This window comes from Elaeis guineensis, chromosome 7, assembly GCF_000442705.2.
Source record: "Elaeis guineensis isolate ETL-2024a chromosome 7, EG11, whole genome shotgun sequence".
NCBI classification, from domain to species: Eukaryota; Viridiplantae; Streptophyta; class Magnoliopsida; order Arecales; family Arecaceae; genus Elaeis; species Elaeis guineensis.
The window spans coordinates 10437360-10460300 of NC_025999.2; positions in this window are offsets into that span (position 1 = coordinate 10437360).

The following is a 22941-nucleotide window of genomic DNA, read 5'->3' on the forward strand; positions in this document are numbered from 1 at the left end:
AACACATGTTTCCTCCTATTCTTGATGAGATCAAATGATTTGATTGCATCGAGTATTCTTATTCTGAGATGCTTGCTTTAAAGGTCATTCATTTACTGCTCTTCCTTTTGTAGATCGATTTGAATTCAATAGATATTATACTTGTTGGTGGATCTACTAAGGATCAGATTTGGTTAGGATACATCGAGTCAACTTTTGACTTTATTGCATTCAACTATTTCTCGAAATTGATATCTAACATCAACTCGTAGTAGTTTTGGGATCATCTCTATGTTTTCTGTCTCTCATGAGGAATATTTTCTCTACATTTTCTGTTAGAATACCTAACTATCTTTTAGTAGGATGAGACATTCTTCTATACCTTTGAAGTGGAGGAGGTACTACATGTACTAGCTCAATATGAATAGATTCTATAGGTTTTTTGACTTTTTGCTCTTTAGAGACTTTTTCTTTGAGCTCAATTTTTCTCCCACTATCTGCATCTTAGATAAACTATTTCTTCAAGAATATAGCATGTTAAGTCACAATCATTTTATAATCCTTTGAGAAATAAAAATAGTATGTCCTAAACTCTTTAAAAAATCTTAGAAACGAGCTCTCATAGACCTTACCTCTAACTTGTCCACCTGTTATTGCTTAACATGGATTGGATATTTTCATCATGTCACATCTCATACGGCATGATAGAAATAGACCTAGAGAAAACTATTCAGTAATAAAAACTTATTCCTAAAGATATAAAGGAAGATCAGTGATGTTCATCATGGATCAGACTATATCAAATAGGATTTCATTCTTTCTTTCCAACACCCCTTGAATTGAGGTGCACCAGAAAGAGTCCATTGTGAAACTATACCATTTTTCTTAAGATGGATTAGGAACTCCGACTAAGATATACATCTTCTTGATCTCATCAAAGAACCTTAAAGATTTTCTAGTTTGGTTCTTTACCTCATATCTGAATTTTTTAAACTTATCAAAGGCTTCAGATTTATATCTCACACATGTACCTATACCGTAAAAAGTTATCAATAAAAATAATGAAGTAAAAAAAATCACCTCTGATTTGCACATCAAATGAGCTACACAGTATGTACCAGGTGTGTTAGAAAACTAGATAGACAGCATGTGTAGATTTTAAAACTTTGCAAATGGACAACAGAAAATAAAACTGGTTAAACCCTTTAACCTCACATGCTAAATACTAGATCTAAACCTACCTAAGCCTAGGAGAAAGCACATATCATCAATCTAGAATTTAAAAAAATTTATGAGATCAGATCTCATTACCTTGGTGCGGTTAGCTATTCACCGTTTCTGATGATCTCAGATTCGTAAAAGGTTGAGCCGCACATATATCTGGCCTCTACGGATATCCATCGAGATCAATCTCAAACTTCTTTTTCTCGTAGAAGATTCTTCTTCTTAAGAAGAACCTTGGCCTTGAAGATTTTGATCAACTCCTTTTATCTTAACTATGAGATCAACTCCTTGATCTGCAACCTTCTTCTTCTTCTTCTCCTCGATCTTTGATCTCTAAGTCACCAATACTTCTTCTTGACATGTGGAAGAGAGAGAACTCAACTTTTGGATGTTGAAAGGAAGAAAATGATGAGAGGAGGCATGGAGATGGAGAGAGGGAGGAATTTTGTTGATCAAAAATTCATTCAACGAAACCTTAGAGACCACCATTTATACAGACACTGTCCTAACACATATTAGGAATCCAATTATTTTAAAAAGATAGAATCTTATCTCATAAGAATCCTCTACTTTTTTAATCTGATTTATGTCAAATAAAATTAGATATAAATAATAATTATTCAGTCCCTTTAAGTATGTACAAGAGGCATCATGAGAATATATGTCAGGCAGTTGGGGCACCAACTCTTGACGCCCCACAAAAGGATCTCTAGCCTAAAGTGATGGAGTGTGGACCCCACTCTCTCTCCTCCATGCCATGACACATAAGAGGGAGTGGGCTCCTGTAGGATATGGCACCCAAAATTTTTCAAAAAGACAAAAATGCACCACCCAATCTTCCATCTATTCCACATGCACACTTAGAGATAATCGGAGATAAAGAAGAAAAAATATTAAGATAATTATGCCAACTAGTTGACTTAATCAAATCCTCTTGAGCTCACAATTAAGACCCCAATTAAACCTAAATAGATTTAGGTTAGGTTCAAAGCTATGGACTAGATCAAATCGAAGTCCCGAGAAGAATTAGGTTTAATCGTGTGCTAGCATAGTTCTCATAAATCTAACAGGATTTCAATAAATCCTAATCTAATTGGAACTTCATAAGCCCAATTGACAAATTCGAGATTAAATCCCTTAATATGTGACCCTATATGTTTCATTCTATCAGGTAGTAAGATATATTGTGATCTCTAACACAATATCATTGAAACTCTTTTCGATGAATTGGAACATTTTTAATTCTACCCTTCGAGGGCCATCGATCATCAAGATGACGCCCGATGAGTCTCATAATCCATTAGTGACACCTAGCAGTATGTAGTGGCAACTCAGTAGAATAAAAGTATGAACCCTTAAGTACAGTTATCGTATGATTCCATCCTTCTATCGTGAGTCCTAATTTGATGGAGGTCATGGAGAACTCGTCAAACTCCATCGTCAGTCATATGCTAGATTGACTCGACTCGAGTTCATTTATGAATCCCATGAAAACTCTTTTCCAGTATTCATACTTGCTTTGGCCAAAGACTTTCTAAACTCAGTCTCGCAAGTTGCATAGGATTTTTCCTTTTATCCAAGGTCGATAAATCCCATCTAGTGCATCCTACTCTGAACTACGAATCTGAACCTACTGATGCTAACATACACAGCAAGGACTCAAATAGCTAGGGACCAAGAGAATGTGTAGTCAAAATCTAGTAGCCTCGCTATGAATAGCCAATGGCACTGCAGGTCAAAGGACCACTCACACCACTGCAGTATCAAAAAACTATTGATGAGTGAGTAGACATCCATGTGGTTCTCATGTTAGTCACACTCAATGCAAGTTGTTCTCTAGCAACCATCTGCACCTTCACCCTAGTGTCTCTACACCGTAGACCTGAGACTCATTTATCCACAAAGAAGGTGAACCATGTACCAATCTCAAATGCATTGATCACTGTTCTCCATGACGATCTTTTGATAGGTTGCATTTAAAAATTAACAACTAACTAATGTATGTCTCAAATTCTTAACTCTTTAAGAATATACAAAAATCATCTTTATTAATTTTTAGGATAAATCATGGATATATAAATATGATTGGAATGAAAAAGCTCTTTATTGATAATAAAAAGATTACAAGTATAAGCTTAGGCCCTAGAATTACATAATATGTCAGCCAATAATTTACTTTTAGGGTACAAATTCAACAAACTCTCACTTGACCTAAAGCCAATTGGCCATATACCTAAGACCCATCTTCTCAAGATGAGCTTCGATCTTCTACAGGCTGAGAGGCTTGGTCAGCGGGTCCGCCACATTCAGTGTGGAGTCGACTCTCTACACCTTGACGAACTTCTTCTCGAGGTATTCGCATATGATGTGAAATCGCCGCTCTATGTGCTTGGACTTTTGATGAGACCTGGGCTCCTTAGCGAGGGCTATGGCATTATTGTTGTCGTAGTATAGTACAATGACATCTGATGGCATCACACCTAGCTCTGCAATAAATTTTTTGAACCAAAAGGCTAGGGGCAAAGGAGATTCAATTAGTAGATACTGCTTCAAACCCAGGGATAGACAACTCTCCAAACTCATGGAATAGAAAGAGTTTGTTGCATCAACAAAGTGTAGTAGTCAAAAATGCTTACTTAAGCTCTACCCGCCCTTTCTATCAAGTAGGCTACTTTTTTCAGAATGCGGTCCGAAATAATCGTGATTGTGTATATAAATATCTTCGCTATCCGCTCCCCTTCACTTTCTTTGTCGGATGGGAAGATGTGAATCACGAAGGCCTTCCCACCACGTGCAGTTCAAACCTCGTCGGAGAGAGAGAAGCAAATTGAAAATCGGCCGATCATCCCCTCACAATTGAAGGTGAAAGTGGGAAAAGGATGATGAAACCTTTTTTTTTCTTTCTTTGTCAACCGACTTTAAAGGTGCTCTCAGTGTACCGCCATATGCACCCAGACATTAGACCATAGGGAAGGTACCAAAAAAGCAAGCAACCTTGGTCGTCCCTTACTCTATTCTTTCCTTAACTTACTTAATTGATTAAAGTTTTTGATGTATCTCATGCATACGAGAAGATATCAACCTATTAATCTTACTAATAAGAGTCAGACTGACAGATTGGTACCCTTTCTTAGCAGCTTCAGAGGCAGTGATTGAAGCAAAAATTTAGTGCAGGGGCAAAATGATAATTTTAAAATTTTTTTAAAATTACTATTTTACAGTAGAATTATTAATTAATCTCATTAATTAATACTAATTAACCCTACACTAGGATCTAAATATGATACAACAGCATGCATTTAAATTTGAAATTCAAATTTGAATCAGTAAACGTTTTACAGTACTGTGTTCAGAACACATCACCTTTTGCGGATAGTCGATCACCGCAATCTGATCACCGTCGGGGGGCTCTGATCATCACGTCACAGCCACACAAATGTCTGGCCTCTGCGGATCATCCACACGAAGCTCCCGTCTGATCAGCTCCTCACGAATGCTAGTTCGTGATTTCACCCTTTTGATGGTAGATGTTGATCGAACTCCTTCGATCGATGTGTGCTGACTTCTCGAATACTCTGGATCATCTGCACAGTTGCTTGAGAGGCTGATGGATCTCTCCCTAAAATTTGGTGGACTCACGACACTCGTGGCACACCAATCTCACTTCCCGAACCCTAGGTAGAAACCCTAGGGTACACACCAAAAACCCTACACCCAATTTTCTCTCTTTTCTTTCTTTTTCTCTCGGAAGGTTTTGGACCTTCACCTTGTGCAGAAGCCTTCCTCACGCCCCAAGGTTTCTCTCCTAAAATTTTTATGCACGTCCCACCTTTCTCCTCTTTTTAAAACAATGTCGAACGTGTCTTATCCGCGTGAGAGGATAAAGACAAGAGGTTACACATTTGAATTCAAATCAAATTTGAATTCAAACGAAAACCAACTTATCCCTATCCTTTTGGGCATGAGAAGAGAAGGGGTGTGGCTCTTTGTGTGTGGAAAATGTTTCATGAGAAACCTTTTCTCGTGTAAGTAATGTGGTGCACAAAATGGATAAGGATGAAAGGGCTAGTGATAAGTTATCCATTCAAATTCAAACATGCTTTGAATTTGAATGGCTAACTAATTATTTTATCCATCCATATGGCACACAAATGAGGGCGTGGGGAAGGGTTTTGCGTGAGAAAAATTTCACGAGAAGTTTCTTCTCGTGAATTCAAATGGGTGCAAGGAAGTTGGGTGTCGTAGGGAATTTAAAACAAGGTGGTTTGATTCAAATTGAGCCAACCTAGTTTAAAATAGGTTAAGCACAATTAGACCAGATTAAACCCAACATAATTAGGCTTAATTAGGCTCAATAAAATCCTAATCAAATCAAGAATTAACTAAACCTAACCCCTGATCAAATTAGGGACTAAACCACCTTAGCGATTAGGTCAACATTTAACCTAATCGGGTCAATCCAAACTGAATCCAATTCAATTTGGACTTGATCCAAAAATAATTACTCAATCAAATTAAGTTAATTAATGATTAAATCACTAATTAAACCTCTCATAAATATTGAGTCCAAATCCGATGGGCAATCAGGCATCAGAGACCATCGATATGAAACCCTGATCAAAGAGTTCAAATTTCAAATTCAAAATTTGAAATTCAAAATTTTGACCCCGGTACCCAAAATGTGTGGAACTCATGATTAGAGAATCCTAATTCTCAATCATAGAGTTCCAGATAGATAAGACTCATAATCAGCCATCAGATCAGAAAGGAACCTCTAATGTGTGTGACCCCGCAGGTTCGAACCTAAGCCGGTAGCACAGGAACCAATTTCTGTACTAATCGAAGTGACCATCTAGCAATGGTACCCGACGATCGGATAGGTCGAATAATCACAATCGCAACATTCAGAACCTACGTGAATATGGTTACCGTATAATTCATCCCTTTTGACTCCTGTGTTTAGGATGACTCAGGGTTAAACTGTCAACCCTGATGATATCATCCGAATCGTGCTCAACTCAATTAGTCCTGTGACTCCTCACTAGGACCACCCTGGCCAAGGTTTTGCTAAATTGAAACACGACTGTACACAACTCCTAAACTGGAGTGGTCAATCCCATCTTGACACATGCACCGACAAGTCAAGTACTTGACTACACCCAGCAGCCTTCCGTCACTGAATTAGAAATTCAGGTAGTCCAGTGCCTAAGTGCAGTGAGTTGCTTGTAAGTCACCGTGGCGGTCTCAGGTCGGAGGGATATTTATACCCATATCCCATCGGAGCAAATCTTGACAGCAGAAATAGCTCCGGAGTTGGTCACATTCAGTGCAGATGTACCATTACATCTCACCTGTATGCCATACCAGTGTCTCCACACTCTTTGGTTATGAGGACAACCAACCCATATGGCACACAACGACCTATGCTCGATAAACGTTGTCGTCCTTGATAACAACGTATCATTTGGTCATGAACATGTTTAAGGACTAAGCGACAAATCCTTCTTTGTCGAGTCTAAATAGTCCTAAGGACTTCACCACAACACAGGAGTTCATTAGAAGATGAAACATTTGTGATGAAAAAATATCAAAATAACTTTTATTTATTTATAATTCATGTACTAATACAAAAAGGAGCACAACCATCAACAGGCTGATGATTGGCTTTGGGACACTATTCCCATCAATCTCCCACTTGGCCTAAAGCCTATCGGTGCAGTATCTAATACCCATCTTCGACTTGTAGTCGTTGAACTCCTTCACCGCAATGGCTTTAGTGAATGGGTCGACCAGGTTCTCCTTCCCGTCGATCTTCTAAAGGTCGACGTCACCTCGATCCACGATCTCCCGGATGAGATGGTAGCGGCGCAGAATATGCTTCGTCCGCTGGTGTGCCTTTGGTTCCTTCGCCTGAGCAATGGCTTCAGAGCTGTCGCAGTAGAGCAGAACTGGACCAACAAGGGAGGGTGCTACTCCGAGCTCGATGATGAATTTTCTCAGCCACACCGCTTCTTTGGCAGCATCTGATGCAGCAATATACTTTGCCTCGCATACTGAATCAGCCACAGTGTGCTGGTTGGAACTCTTCTAGCAGACAGCCCCACCATAAAGGGTAAAAATAAATCCTGACACACTCTTGCTATCATCACGATCAGACTGGAAACTAGAGTCTGTAAATCCTATAAGTCTCAAGTCCGATTCACCATATATAAGCCACTGGTCCTTAGTATTTCTTAAATACTTCAGGATGGTTTTAACAACCTTCCAGTGATTTTCTCCTGGATCAGATTGGTATCTACTCACTACCCCTAGTGAGTATACCACATCTGGTCGTGTACATGTCATGGCGTACATGATAGATCCCACTGTCGAAGCATATGGAATCCTACCCATACGCTCTCTCTCTTGAGGTGTTGTCGGACAATCCCTCTTCGAGAGAGAAATTCCATGGCCTATCGGTAGATAGCCTTTCTTGGAATTTTTCATGCTGAACCTTTTCAGCATAGTATCAATGTACGTGGACTGAGATAAGCCAAGCAACTTTTTGGATCTATCCCTATAGATCCTCATCCCTAGGATGTAGGAAGTTTCTCCCAGATCCTTCATGGAGAACTGTGACGATAGCCAAATCTTTATTCCTTGTAATGCAGGGACATCATTCCCGATTAAGAGAATGTCATCCACATACAATACAAGAAATACTACTACTGGACCATTAGCCCACTTATAAATGCAGGGCTCTTCTCCGTTCTTAACGAAGCCATACGTTTTGATCGTCCTATCAAAACGTATGTTCCAACTCCGAGATGCCTGCTTAAGTCCATAAATGGACCTCTGTAGCTTGCACACCTTAGATTCATCTGTGGATGTGAATCCTTCAGGTTGTATCATATACACCTCTTCGTCCAGCTCTCCGTTTAGAAAAGCTGTCTTCACATCCATCTGCCAGATTTCATAGTCCAGATGGGCAGCTATCGCAAGCATAATCCGAATGGATTTGAGCATTGCCACAGGAAAAAATGTCTCGTCATAGTCTATACCATAACGTTGACGAAATCCCTTGGCAACCAGACGGCCTTTATAGGTCTCCACCTTTCCGTCTGCGCCCCTCTTCCTTTTGAAGACCCACTTACACCCTATGGATTTTACTCCTTCGGGTGGGTCAACCAATGTCCACACATTGTTGACCTTCATGGACTCCATTTCGGATTTCATGGCCTCTAGCCATTTCTCAGAGTCAGGTCTCTGCATTGCATCCATGTAGGTGATCGGATCCTCATCGTTTTCATCAAGTTCGACAGGATCACCATCCCGGATCAAGAAACCATAGTATCTGTCCGGTTGATGTGGTACTCTACCAGACCGCCTTAAGGGTGCATAATCAATGGGCTCCAGATCTGATCTAATCAAATCCGGTTCAGGTTCAGTAACATGTGTCGGTTTTTCCACCTGTCGAACTTCGTCAAGTTCGACTTTAGAGGCAACAGTTCCTTCACTAAGAAACTTCTTTTCTAAAAAGATTGCCTTAAGGCTGACAAATACCTTTTGCTCATCAGCAAGGTAGAAATAATACCCTTTGGTCTCTTTTGGGTACCCTATAAAATTACACTTGTCAGACCTAGGTCCAAGCTTGTCTGTAATTAAACATTTAACATAAGCCGGATACCCCCAAACCCTAAGGTGCGAGAGTACTGGCTTACGTCCTATCCATATCTCATATGGCGTTTTGGCTACAGACTTACTCGGAACTCTATTTAGAAGGTAACAAGTCAATTCGAGCGCATATCCCCAGAGGGAGATCGGCAGACCAGCAAACCCCATCATGGATCGAACCATGTCTAACAGGGTCCGATTCCTCCTTTCAGACACACCATTATGCTGTGGTGTTCCAGGAGGAGTCCACTGAGAGAGAATCCCATTCTCCCCTAGATACGTCAGAAACTCATTGGAAAGGTATTCACCTCTTCGATCAGATCGAAGAGTTTTAATACACTTTCCAGTTTGTTTTTCTACCTCATTTCGGAATAGTTTGAATATTTCAAATGATTCCGACTTTTGCTTCATTAAATAGACATACCCATACCTAGATAGGTCTTCTGTGAAGGTTATGAAGTAGAAAAATCCACCTCTTGCACTTAAGCTCATGGGTCCACATACATCAGAATGTACCAGACCTAAGAGTTCACTGGCTCGCTCACCTTTTCCAGTAAAAGGTGACTTGGTCATCTTCCCAAGAAGATAGGACTCACAGGTTGGAAGTGATTCACAATCACTAACTTCAAGAATTCCTTCTTGAGCCAACCTGTTTATCCTGTTCTTATTGATATGACCTAGCCTACAGTGTCAAAGGTAGACTTCTGACACATTATCTATTCTAGAGCATTTACCAAATTTTTGAACCACATTAACAGGCTGTGATAGTAAGTAAATTCCATTATTTAATTATCCAACAAATATTATAACACCATTCAAAATGATATTGCAAATATTTCTTTTTATTAAAAAATCATAACCGTACATGGCCAAAAGGCCTACGAAACAATATTTAATAAAAAATTTGGACAATAGTGACATTCACTCAGAATTACATTACGAGAATTGATTACAAGACTCATGATTCTTAAAGCTAGAACTGGAACTTTGCTTCCATCTCCAACATTCAGGAACCTCTCGCCTTCATCAAATCTCCTACTGACCTGCAGACCATGCATCGAATTACAAATATGATAAGGGCTTCCGGTATCCAATACCCAGGCAGTAGTATCACAAATCGAAAAGTTGCAAGGAGTTATCATATAATTACCTTGCTTCTTCTTTGGCCTGTTCGGGTCCAGGGAGGCAATGTATTGAGGACAGTTCCTCTTCCAATGCCCGTGCTTCTTGCAAAAGAAGCACTCCGCCTGGCTCTGATCGTGCTTGCGCTTCTTAGTCTGACCCCATGCTACTGTCCCAGCATGAGATTGCACCTTCTTATTTTTCTTCTTCTTGTTCTTCTTCCCCTTTCCAAAGGGTTGACGACGAGAAGAAGATCCTCCCACTACATTCACCGACTCCTTATGGAGTTGGTGATCCTTCTCAAAGTTCTGCAGCAACCCCAACAATCCGTGATAGTTTACTGCAGGCTTTGTCATTCGAAAATGAGTAAGGAATGGGAGGAAGGACTTGGGCAAGGAATTAAGGATCGCATCCTTACCGAGCTGCTCGTGCAGAGGAAAGCCCAATTTGCTTAGGCGCTCAATCATCTCGATCATGTACAGTACATGATCAGTGACTGAGGCCCCATCCCTCATCCGAGCATTGAAAATGGCACAACTAGTTTTGTGCCTTTCAACATCGTCAGGCGTGCCAAAGGAGTCGTTCAACATTTGAAGCATCTCCTGTGGCTGGGCGTTCTCAAACCTTCGGCTGAACTCGTCATTCATTGCTGCCAGCATAATACATCGAACGGTGGTGCGGTCATTGAGCCACTTCAAGTAAGTGTCTCGGATCACCTTACTAGCGTTCGGAGCTGGCTCCTCAGGTGCTGGATCCGTTACTACATAAAGGATCCGCTCATGCTCAAGGACGATTTTTAATTTTCGATACCAGCTATCGAAATTGGGTCCCATGAGCTTGTCATTATCTAATAATGACCGGAGCGACAGGGTAGTGGCCATAGCTGCTTAAAGAAAAATGAGACCTCTATTAGTACATAAATTAATACTAAAGACTTGGATTTTAGTCTAAAGTTTTTTTCAATATTTTTACGAACTGGTAGCCTCATCCTCCAATTCGAGGAATTACTTTAATTCCTTAATGGGTACTAGAATCCACACAGACTACACACGAGCCAAACTTTGGTTGGTCAACTCATGTGCATCTATGGGTAGGTTCTTAACCAGTTGTTTCTCTAAACAACTTCTAGTAATTGATTTTGCCCCAGAACCTAATCAGTAGGCTTTGGCCTCCACTGAAAAGATCTGGTTAGATCCAACCATTAACATGACTTAATTTAGTGAATCGGACCAATAAATGATCAGGCCCAACTTTGGCCGGCCAACCTAACCACCATCAGAAAGACTCAATCAAATTATCATATTATGAATAATAATTCCATTAGCCAATGAGCACCAGGCCTTTGGGCCTCCAATGATCATTGAACTAATGGACTCATTATCACTCACTTAATGGGAGGCTATGACTTAGTTATCATTATAACTTAATCATTTTAGGGACCTAATAATTTTGAGGATTTTATTAAAGAATAGTAGAGAAGAAATCATCCAGCCAATTTCAATCCTCCCACTGACTTCACCAAGTCAGATTAAAAAAAGATTTAATTAAAGCTGGCATTAGGAGCACCTAAATCAGTCACACTGATTTACCTAATGACATGGGTGAGCTCTAATCACCAAGTGATCTAATCAAAATCTAACTTACCAGATTGGCCAGGTAAGTGAGATCAGTGGTGGGGATTTGCCATTAACTCATCAATGATCGAATCAATGCGAGTAGCTCCCGCTTAAGAACCACTGGTCAAAACTGCCGAACTTACCTTAGACACCAACCGGTTCATTAGTTTTAATTTTGATCAACTTAGTAAATAGGGCTCCACCGCGTAGCCATGAATTAAGTCCATCTTGGTCTAGTTAAAGACATGGACCCATTCAACTACAACTATTGAAGTTGAGTCTAGAGTATCCTTGACCTAATCTAATTCAACTTTTGATTAGATTTGACCAATTACTCCATTTAGTCCATTTTTTAAACTAACCTTAGGTCTAACCCAATTATGGACCTAATTCATCTAACCCATTGACCCACAAGTTTATGCAATTGTCTTAGGTCTTAATTCATAATTCTAGACCTACTAGACAACACTTAATTCTTTTAATTAAGTACTTGGGCTGATGGGTCAGGGTTTGGCATTTCGAAAATAATTTTCAAATTTGAAAGATTTTATTTTCTGTTCACCAAATGTGTTAACTCATTTCACAAACGGGTTAGCACATTTCATAAACAGCAATTCTATTGCTCATTTCATAACAGAAAATAACTTAAAATAAATCATAATTTTTTTTTAGATCTAATCTAACACATTCATGATAAATTTCTTAATTAAGTCCTTTCGCTGCTTCATCGGCATGGGATATAATTGCATCGGCACCCCTACCGCCATAGGAGACCCCATCGAATGGGAAGAGAGAGCCTTTAAACCCTACTTTTCTCCTATGACCGGACGGCCATGGCAACCAACCCAATTAGATTACTTGCTACTTGGATCAAGTATATCTAAATATACCAATTTCAAAATTTAAATTTTAAATTTTAAATTTTAAATTTTAAAATTTAAATTTTAAATTTGAGATTTCAACCAAATTTCAAATTTCGAATTTCCAATCTTTGAATTTTAAATTTTGAATTTCAAATTTCAAATTTTGAATTTTAAATTTTAAATTTGAGATTTCAACCAAATTTCAAATTTCAAATTTTGAATTTTGAATTTCAAATTTCAAATTTGAGATTTCAACCAAATTTCAAATTTTAAATTTTGAATTTCAAATTTGAAACTTCTAACAAATTTTAAATTTCAAATTTCAAATTTCAAATCTTTTTAAATTTTGAATTTTAAATTTTAAATTTAAACTTATAGATTACACCTTAATCTACGCATGCATATGTATATCATATTCTAGAACCATGCTCTGATACCATTCAAAGCGAAAATTTAGTGCAGGGGCAAAATGGTAATTTTAAAACTTTTTCAAAATTACTATTTTACAGTGAAATTATTAATTAATCTCATTAATTAATACTAATTAATCCTACACTAGGATCTAAATATGATACAACAGCATGCATTTAAATTTGAAATTCAAATTTGAATCAGTAAACGTTTTACAGTACTGTGTTCAGAACACATCACCTTTTGTGGGTAGTCGATCACCGCAATCTGATCACCGTTGGGGGGCTCTGATCGTAATGTCACAGCCACATAAATGTCTGGCCTCTGTGGATCATCCACACGAAGCTCCCGTCTGATCAGCTCCTCACGAATGCTAGTTCGTGATTTCACCCTTTTGATGGTAGATGTTGATCGAACTCCTTCGATCGATGTGTGCTGACTTCTCAGATGCTCTAGATTGTCTGCACAGTTGCTTGAGAGGCTGATGGATCTCTCCCTAAAATTTGGTGGACTCACGACACTCGTGGCACACCAATCTCACTTCCCGAACCCTAGGTAGAAACCCTAGGGTACACACCAAAAACCCTGCGCTCAATTTTCTCTCTTTTCTTTCTTTTTCTCTTGGAAGGTTTTGGACCTTCACCTTACACAGAAGCCTTCCTCACGCCCCAAAGTTTCTCTCCTAAAATTTCTAAGCACGTCCCACCTTTCTCCTCTTTTTAAAACAACGTCGAACGTGTCTTATCCGCGTGAGAGGATAAAGACAAGAGGTTACACATTTGAATTCAAATCAAATTTGAATTCAAACGAAAACCAACTTATCCCTATCCTTTTGGGCGTGAGAAGAGAAGGGGTGTAGCTCTTTGTGCATGGAAAATGTTTCACGAGAAACCTTTTCTCGTGTAAGTAATGTGGCGCACAAAATGGATAAGGATGAAAGGGCTAGTGATAAGTTATCCATTCAAATTCAAACATGCTTTGAATTTGAATGGCTAACTAATTATTTTATCCATCCATATGGTGCACAAATGAGGGCGTGGGGAAGGGTTTTGCGTGAGAAAAATTTCACGAGAAGTTTCTTCTCGTGAATTCAAATGGGTGCAAGGAAGTTGGGTGTCGCAAGGAATTTAAAACAAGGTGGTTTGATTCAAATTGAGCCAACCTAGTTTAAAATAGGTTAAGCACAATTAGACCAGATTAAATCCAACATAATTAGGCTTAATTAGGCTCAATAAAATCCTAATCAAATCAAGAATTAACTAAACCTAACTCCTGATCAAATTAGGGACTAAACCACCTTAGCGATTAGGTCAACATTTAACCTAATCGGGTCAATCCAAACTGAATCCAATTCAATTTGGACTTGATCCAAAAATAATTACTCAATCAAATTAAGTTAATTAGTGATTAAATCATTAATTAAACCTCTCATAAATGTTGAGTTTAAATCCGATGGGCAATCAGGCATCAGAGACCATCGATATGAAACCCTGATCAAAGAGTTCAAATTTCAAATTCAAAATTTGAAATTCAAAATTTTGACCCCGGTACCCAAAATGTGTGGAACTCATGATTAGAGAATCCTAATTCTTAATCATAGAGTCCCAGATAGATAAGACTCATAATCAGCCATCAGATCAGAAAGGAACCTCTAATGTGTGTGACCCCGCAGGTTCGAACCTAAGCCGGTAGCACAGGAACCAATTCCTGTACTAATCGAAGTGACCATCTAGCAATGGTACCCGATGATCGGATAGATCAAATAATCACAATTGCAACATTCAGAACCTACGTGAATATGGTTACCGTATAATTCATCCCTTTTGACCCCTGTGTTTAGGACGACTCAGGGTTAAACTGTCAACCCTGATGATATCATCCGAATCGTGCTCAACTCCATTAGTCCTGTGACTCCTCACTAGGACTACCCTGGCCAAGGTTTTGCTAAATTGAAACACGACTGTACACAGCTCCTAAACTGGAGTGGTCAATCCCATCTTGACACACGCACCGACAAGTCAAGTACTTGACTACACCCAGCAGCCTTCCGTCACTGAATTAGAAATTCAGGTAGTCCAGTGCCTAAGTGCAGTGAGTTGCTTGCAAGTCACCATGGCAGTCTCAGGTCGGAGGGACATTTATACCCATATCCAATCGGAGCAAATCTTGACAGCAGAAATAGCTCCGGAGTTGGTCACGTTCAGTGCAGATGTACCATTATATCTCACCTGTATGCCATACCAGTGTCTCCACACTCTTTGGTTATGAGGACAACCAACCCATATGGCACACAACGACCTATGCTTGATAAATGTTGTTGTCCTTGGTAACAACGTATCATTTGGTCACGAACATGTTTAAGGACTAAGCGACAAATCCTCCTTTGTCGAGTCTAAATAGTCCTAAGGACTTCACCACAATACAGGAGTTCATTAGAAGATGAAATATTTGTGATGAAAAAATACCAAAATAACTTTTATTTATTTATAATTCATGTACTAATACAAAAAGGAGCACAACCGTCAACAGAATGACGATTGGCTTTGGGACACTATTCCCAACAGTGATGTACTCGACTTCCATGATCAAATCTGCAATGATCAGCTATTTGAAACTCTTCCAGCTAACACACCACCATTATACAAGAAGATACACCCCGATGTAGACTTTCTATCATCGACATCAGCTATAAAGTCTGAATCAGTGTATCCCTCAACTTTCAGCTCTGATCCTCCACCAAAGACCAATATCAAATTCTTAGTCCTTCTCAAGTACTTAAGGATGATTTTAACAGCAATCCAGTGCTATTCACCTGGATTGCTATTCACCTGGATTTGCCTGATATCTACTTGTGACACTCACGACAAGTGCTATATCAGGGCGTATACATAACATGACATACACGAGGCTCCTTATTGTCGAAGCATAAGGAATCTTGCTCATGCGCTGGATCTCCTCAAGTGTGTTAGGGCACATCTTCTTGGAGAGATGCATGTCATGTCTAAAGGGCAAAAGATCCTTCTTGGAGTTTTTCATATTGAACCTCTTCAGCACCTCCTCATGTACATATGCTGTGAAAGTCCTATCATTCTCTTAGATCTATTTCTATAAATCTTTATACCAAGAATGTAAGAAGCTTTTCCTAGGTCTTTCATGGTGAACTCTTTCGACAATCATACTTTGATGGATATTAGCATAGAAATATCATTTTCAATCAGGAGGATGTCATCCACGTACAATATGAAGAATGTGATAGCGCTTCCACTGATCTTTTTATACACACATGGCTCCTCCTCATTTTTGATGAAATCAAACATCTTGATCACATCATTGAAGTGAATGTTCCAACTCCGAGATGCTTGCTTGAGTCCATATATGGACCTTTACAGCTTGCAGATATTGTGATCACTATCACTAGATGTGAAATCCAGAGGCTGCTTGATATAAATATCTTCCTCAAGATATCTATTTAGGAAGATAATTTTTACATCCATCTGTCAAATTTCATAATCATAAAATGCTGTTATCACAAGCAGAGTACGGATGTATTTCAGCATAGCTACAAGCAAAAAAGTTTCATGGTAGTCAATGCCTTCGCATTGACTATAACCTTTCACAACTAGTCGTGCCTTATAGGTCTCTACCTTACCATCCGACCCAATCTTTCTTTTGTAAATCCATCTACACCCAATAGATACAATACCTTCAGATGGATTTACTAAGGACCAAACTTGAAATGCATGGAGTCAATTTCTGACTTCATCGCTTCCATCCATTTCTCGAAGTCTACATCTCATATTGCCTCATTGTACATTTTGGGATCATTCCTAATGTCTCCATCTGTCATAAAAAATGCTTCCTCTAAATCCTCTGTAAGAATACCTATGTATCTTTCAGGAGGACGGGAGATCCTACTTGATTTACAAGGTGGAGGAGGTATCACATCTACTGGCTCATTATTGGGTTCAGATTCTTGGATTTGATGCTCTTTAGAGACTCTCTTCGAGCTCAATCTTTCTCCCACTGCCTCCATCTTGGATAGATCCTTTTTTCAAGAATATGGCATGATGGCTCACAATCACATTGTGATCCTCAGGAAGATAGAAGTAGTATCATATAGTTTCCTTAGGATACCCTATAAAATGAGCCCTAAAGGACCTATCCTCTAGCTTGTCCATCTGCTGTTGTTTGACATGGGCAGGACATCTCCAAATCTAAAGGTACCCAAGAGTTGGCTTCTTACCATGCCATAACTCATATGATGTGGTAGAAACGGATTTACAAGGAACCCGATTCAAGAGATGAATCACAGAAAGCAAAGCATGTCCCCAGAAAAAGTCAGGAAGGTCTGTGAAGCTCATCATGAATCAGACCATATCCAATAGAATCTGATTCCTCTTTTTGGATACCCCATTGAGCTGAGATGTCTCTGGAGGTGTCCACTGTGAGACTATGCCATTATCCTTGAGATAGGCCCAAAATTTTTTACTAAGGTATTTTTCTCCTCGATTTGATCGAAGAACCTTTATGAATTTTTTGATCTTTTTTCTACTTCATGTCTGAATTCTATGAATTTTTCAAAGATTTCAGACTTTTGGTGCATCAGATATACAAAACCATACTATGAATAATCATCGGTAAAGGTTATGAAGTAGATATAGCCACCCCTAGCTTGTACATCAAATAGACCACACACGTCAGTGTGTACCAGGGCTAATATCTCAGTGGCCATTTCATCTTGTCCCACGAAGGACAGCTTGATCATTTTTTTTTGAAAAAATGATTCACAGACTGGATAAGACTCGAAAATCAATGGTCTAAGAAGACCATCTTTCTTCAATTTGTTGAGTCTGTCCTCTCCAATATGGCTTAGCCTAAGGTGCCATAGATACTTTTGGCTAATCCTATCTCTAGGTCTCTTAGACCCTAAGGCATTCATAATTTGCTCGTTAATGTTTACACTTGCATCGGTATACAAATGGTAAAGATTGTCAATCAAGAAAGCACGTGCCACAAGTTTATTTTCAAATAAATAGAACACACTTTATTGAAATAGAAATTATAATTATCCTGTGCTAGTATAGAGATAGAAATCAAATTTCTACTGGCTACAGGTACAAAATAATAATCATTTAAAAGTAAACTAAATCCTAACGGTAGTCACGGAGGGTAGGTTCCGACGGTCATAGCAGCAACCCTTGCTCCATTGTCGATCCGGAGAGTGATCTCACCTTCCCTCAACCCCCTAACTTCTTCAAGATCCTGCATTGAAGTGCATAAATGAGTACTCAAACCAAAATCAAGAATCCAACTAGAAGAAGAGAAAATCATTAGATTAATTTTTATAATGAGCAACTCTGATGTACCTTCAGAAGATCCATCCTTCTTCCTGTTCTGGACAGTCGTTAGGTAGGTCAGACAGTTCCTTCTCCAATGACCTTCGACATTACAATAAAAATATTTTTCTTTGTCGTCAGCCTTCTTAGAAACCTGTTTCTTGGGCTTGGCCTTGTTCTTCTGCTTCTTTATAGACTTTTTCTTCTTCTTGAAAGAAAATATTTTTTGGAGGAAGCCTGGTCCACAGCCAGAACTATACCCCTTGAACTCTTCAAGGTGCCTTTTACAGTCACCAGCATATTCAATAATTTTGGTAAAGTGGCATCAATCTTATTCATATAGTAGTTCATAATGAATTGGTCATATGAATCAGAAAGAGACTGAAGGATCAGATCCATCTACAGTTCCTTGTCCATATTCATACCGAGCTTCTGAAGTTCCTCTATGTCCTTGATCATTATCAAACAATGATCATTAACAGACTGCCCATCATGCATCTTCACTTTGAAAAGTCTCCTAGAGACCTCAAAGCGAGCTATGTGACTCTATTCACCATACAACTCTTGCAGATGAATTAGCATCTCTCTGGCAGTTCTCATATCTTCATGCTGTTGCTGAAGATCATTGGACATAGACGCTAAGATATAGCACCTTGTCTTGTTATCTTTGTCCATCCACTTTTCAAGTACGGCTCGTTGATCAGCGTATGGGTGAGCAGATAACGCAGGCACTTCTTGATCAAGGACATGGGTAACTTTTTCAAAATTGAGAATAATTCTCAAATTTTGAAACCAATCTTTGTAATTGATGTCGGTTAACCTATTTATATTAAGGATTCAGGCTAAGAGGATTGAACTCGACATAGTTATCTACAGAGAGAATAGTTTTTAGTTAGATTTTATACTTATAATATTATTTGTTCTAAGGACTTTAAAAATAAATAAAGGTTCTCACTATTTTCTCAAATCTCCCACACTCTTCGGATGGAGAAACAGAAATCTATACGCGATCGATTTTGAGTGGATACTGCAGTCTCATTAATCTATACACACCTCACCTAACAGTTATTGGTGAGTACAGACCAATGAGTGGACAACACTTTATCCATTGCTTCACTAAGCAAGATGTAGTGGGTTTGGTCTCTAAGTTCTGTGGTCTCACCTAATAGTTATTGGCACATTCCTTAGTTAAGTCAGACCCATAGTTCACCAATGGGAGTAAAGCCATCATTAGAACCCTCACCAAACAGTTATTGGGCCCAACCCCATCTCTACCTCGAGATATCAAATGTCAATAAAGTGATTGTACCTCTCCGATGCAATCGAACCATTGTAACCAATCGAGAACGATCAACACCAGGAAGGAACCCACATCTCTATAATGATGGAAGACCTCTAGACTTAATATTTAATGAGAAGATTTGGGTTTAAGTCTCTTCTAAATTAGCAGATCTGTTATCCGACTAATTAAATTAGGTCAGCATATCAATATGTCTAACCAGCCTAGTTGGTATGGGTGAACTTAAGTCAACAAGTAACCTAATACGAAACTGAATCTCCCAATATGGCCAGATAAGTTAAGATGTGTGGGGGTCCCCCCGTTGCTTTCCTTAGACAACAATCAAAATTGATCAGATTAGACAACGAAACTAATTAAATAACCACCATCTAGATACTTGCCTTAGACACTAAATTGGTCGATTAGAATCGATTAGATTAACCTATTGAAATAGATCCGAACCACTAAGGCAAATTCGATCTTGAGTCAATCAACTCACATCAAAATATGAATCGATGTGACCAACTACAACTAAAGCTAACTTTGAGTTCTTTTGATCTAATCCTAATCATCCATCGATTAGGTTCAATCAACTGTTCAAAATCAAAAATGAGTTCTAGCCTGATCTAATCAATTAGATCCTAATTATAGTTTGATGACTTAGATCTAATTTATTCAACCCATACCCATATGCAATAACATAATTTTAGATCTAAAAATAATTTTTAGATTATGTTTCATTATATGCAATTAATGACTTATGATCTTGAAACTGTTTCAGATCTACATCTAATTTCATATATCGAATATATGTAGTTTCAGATCTAAATCAAATATGCATCACATATAAATTAATTTCAGATCTAAAACTAAATTTATACATATCAAATATGTATAAAATTAAATCTAAAATAATGATTAAAATATTTTAAAAATATTTTTTTTAAAAACTGATTCACATCAACTAGGACAATCTTTACAATATAGAGGGTAAACCCTATATCAGGACAACCTTATATCAGTTTGATGTAAATTTTTAATCATTCTAATTTTAGATCTAAATACAAAATTAAATATATCATATATATTAATTTTTAAATCTAAAAAATTTGATTTAATTATTTTAAAAATAATTTTTTAAAATCAATCAATCTTGTGTTAGGATAACTTTTGCAATACAGGAGATAAATCCTATACCAAGATAACTTTATATCATCACAAAATTAATTTTAAATCATTAAAACTTTTAGATCTAATCTAAAAATTAGATCATATATGTTTTTAAAACCTGTGGCTCTGATACCACTGTTAGAAAATTAGGTAGGCAGCATATGTAGATTTCAAAACTTTAAAAATAGGCAGCGAAAAACAAAATGGGTTAAACTCTTTAACCCCACATCCTAGATATTAGATCTAAACCTATCCAAGCTCAGAAGAAAGCACATATCATCAATCTAGAATTTAAAAAAAATTATGAGATCAGATCTCATTACCTTGGTGCAGTTAGCTATTCACCGCTTCTGATGATCTCGGATTCGTAGAAGGTTGAGCCGCACACGTGTCCGACCTCTATGGATATCCATCGAGATGAATCTCAAACTTTTTTTCTCACAAAAGATTCTTCTTCTTAAGAAGAACCTTGGCTTTAAAAACTTTGATCAACTCCTTTGATCTTAACTATGAGATCAACTTTTTGATCTGCAGTCTTCTTCTTCTCCTCAATCTTTGATCTCTAAGTCACCAATACTTCTTCTTGGCGTGTGGAAGAGAGAGCACCCAACTTTTGGGCATGGAAAGGAAGAAAATGATGAGAGGAGGCATGGAGATGGAGAGAGGGAGGAATTTTGTTGATCAAAAATTTATTCAATGAAACCCTAGAGACCACCCTTTATATAGACACTGCCTTGACACATATTAGGAACCCAATTATCTTAAAAAAGTAGATTCTTATCTCAGAAGAATCTTCTACCATTTTCATCTGATTTATTCCAAATAAAATTAGATATAAATGATAATTAATCAGCCCCTTTAAGCATGTACAAGAGGCATTATGAGAATATATGTCAGGTAGTTGGGGTGCCAACTCTTGGTGCCCCACAAAGGGATCTCTAGCCTAAAGTGATGGGCTGTGGACCTCACTCTCTCTCCTCCACATCATGACACATAAGAGGGGGTGGACCCCTATAGGATATGGTGCCCAAAATTTTTTAAAAAGAAAAAAAATGCACCACCCAATCTTCCATCTATTCCACATACACACTTAGAGATAATCAAAAGATAAATAAGAGATAATATTAGGATAATTATGCCAACTAGTTGACTTAATCAAATCCTCTTGGGCTCACAATTAAGAACCCAATTAAACTTAAATGGATTTAGGTTAGGTTCAAGACTATGGACTTGATCAAATCAAAGTTTCAAGAAAAATTAGGTTTAATCGTGTGCTAATATGATTCTCATAAACCTAATAGGATTTTAATAAATCCTAACCTAATTAAAATTTCATAAGCTCAATTGATAAATTTGAGATTAAATCTCTTAATGTGTGATCCTATAGATTTTATTCTATTTAGTAGTGAGATATATTGTGATCTCTATCACAATATCATCGAAACACTTTTCGATAGATTAGAATATTTTCAATTCTACCCTTCGAGGGTCATCGATCATCAAGATGACATCCGATGAGTCTCACAATCCACCAGTGACACCTAGCAGTATATAGAGGTAACCCAGTAGAATAAAAGTATGAACTTCTAGGTGTAGTTGTCATATAATTCAGTCCTTCTATCGTGAGTTCCGACTTGACGGAGGTCATGGAGAACTCGTCAAACTCCATCGTCAGTCATAAGCTAGATTGGCTCGACTCGAGTTCATTTATGAATTTCATAAAAAAAAAAATTAATATTCACACTTATTTTGGCCAAAAACTTTCTGAACTCAATCTCACAAATTACATAGGACTTCTCTTTTTCTACCAAGGTCGATAGATCCCATCTAAGTGCATCCTACTCCGAACAGCAAACCTGAATCTACTAAAATCAACATACACAGTAAGGATCCAAATGGTTAGGGACCAAGAGAATGTGTAGTCAAATCCAATATTCTCGCTGTGAATAGCCAATGGCACCGCAGGTCAAGGGACCTCTCACACCACTACAACATCGAGAAACCACTGACGAGTGAGTAAACATCCATGTGGTTCTCATATTGGTCATGCTCAGTACAAGTTGTTCTCTAACAACCACTTGCACCTTCACCCCAATGTCTCTACACTACAGATCTGAGACTCATCTGCCCACAAAGAATGTGAATCGTACATCGATCTCAAATGCATTGATCACTGTCCTCCGTGATAATCCTTTGATCGAAAGTATTTAAAAATTAACTACTAATTAATGTATATCTCAAATTTTTAACTCTTTAAAAATATACAAAAATCATCTTTGTTAATTTCT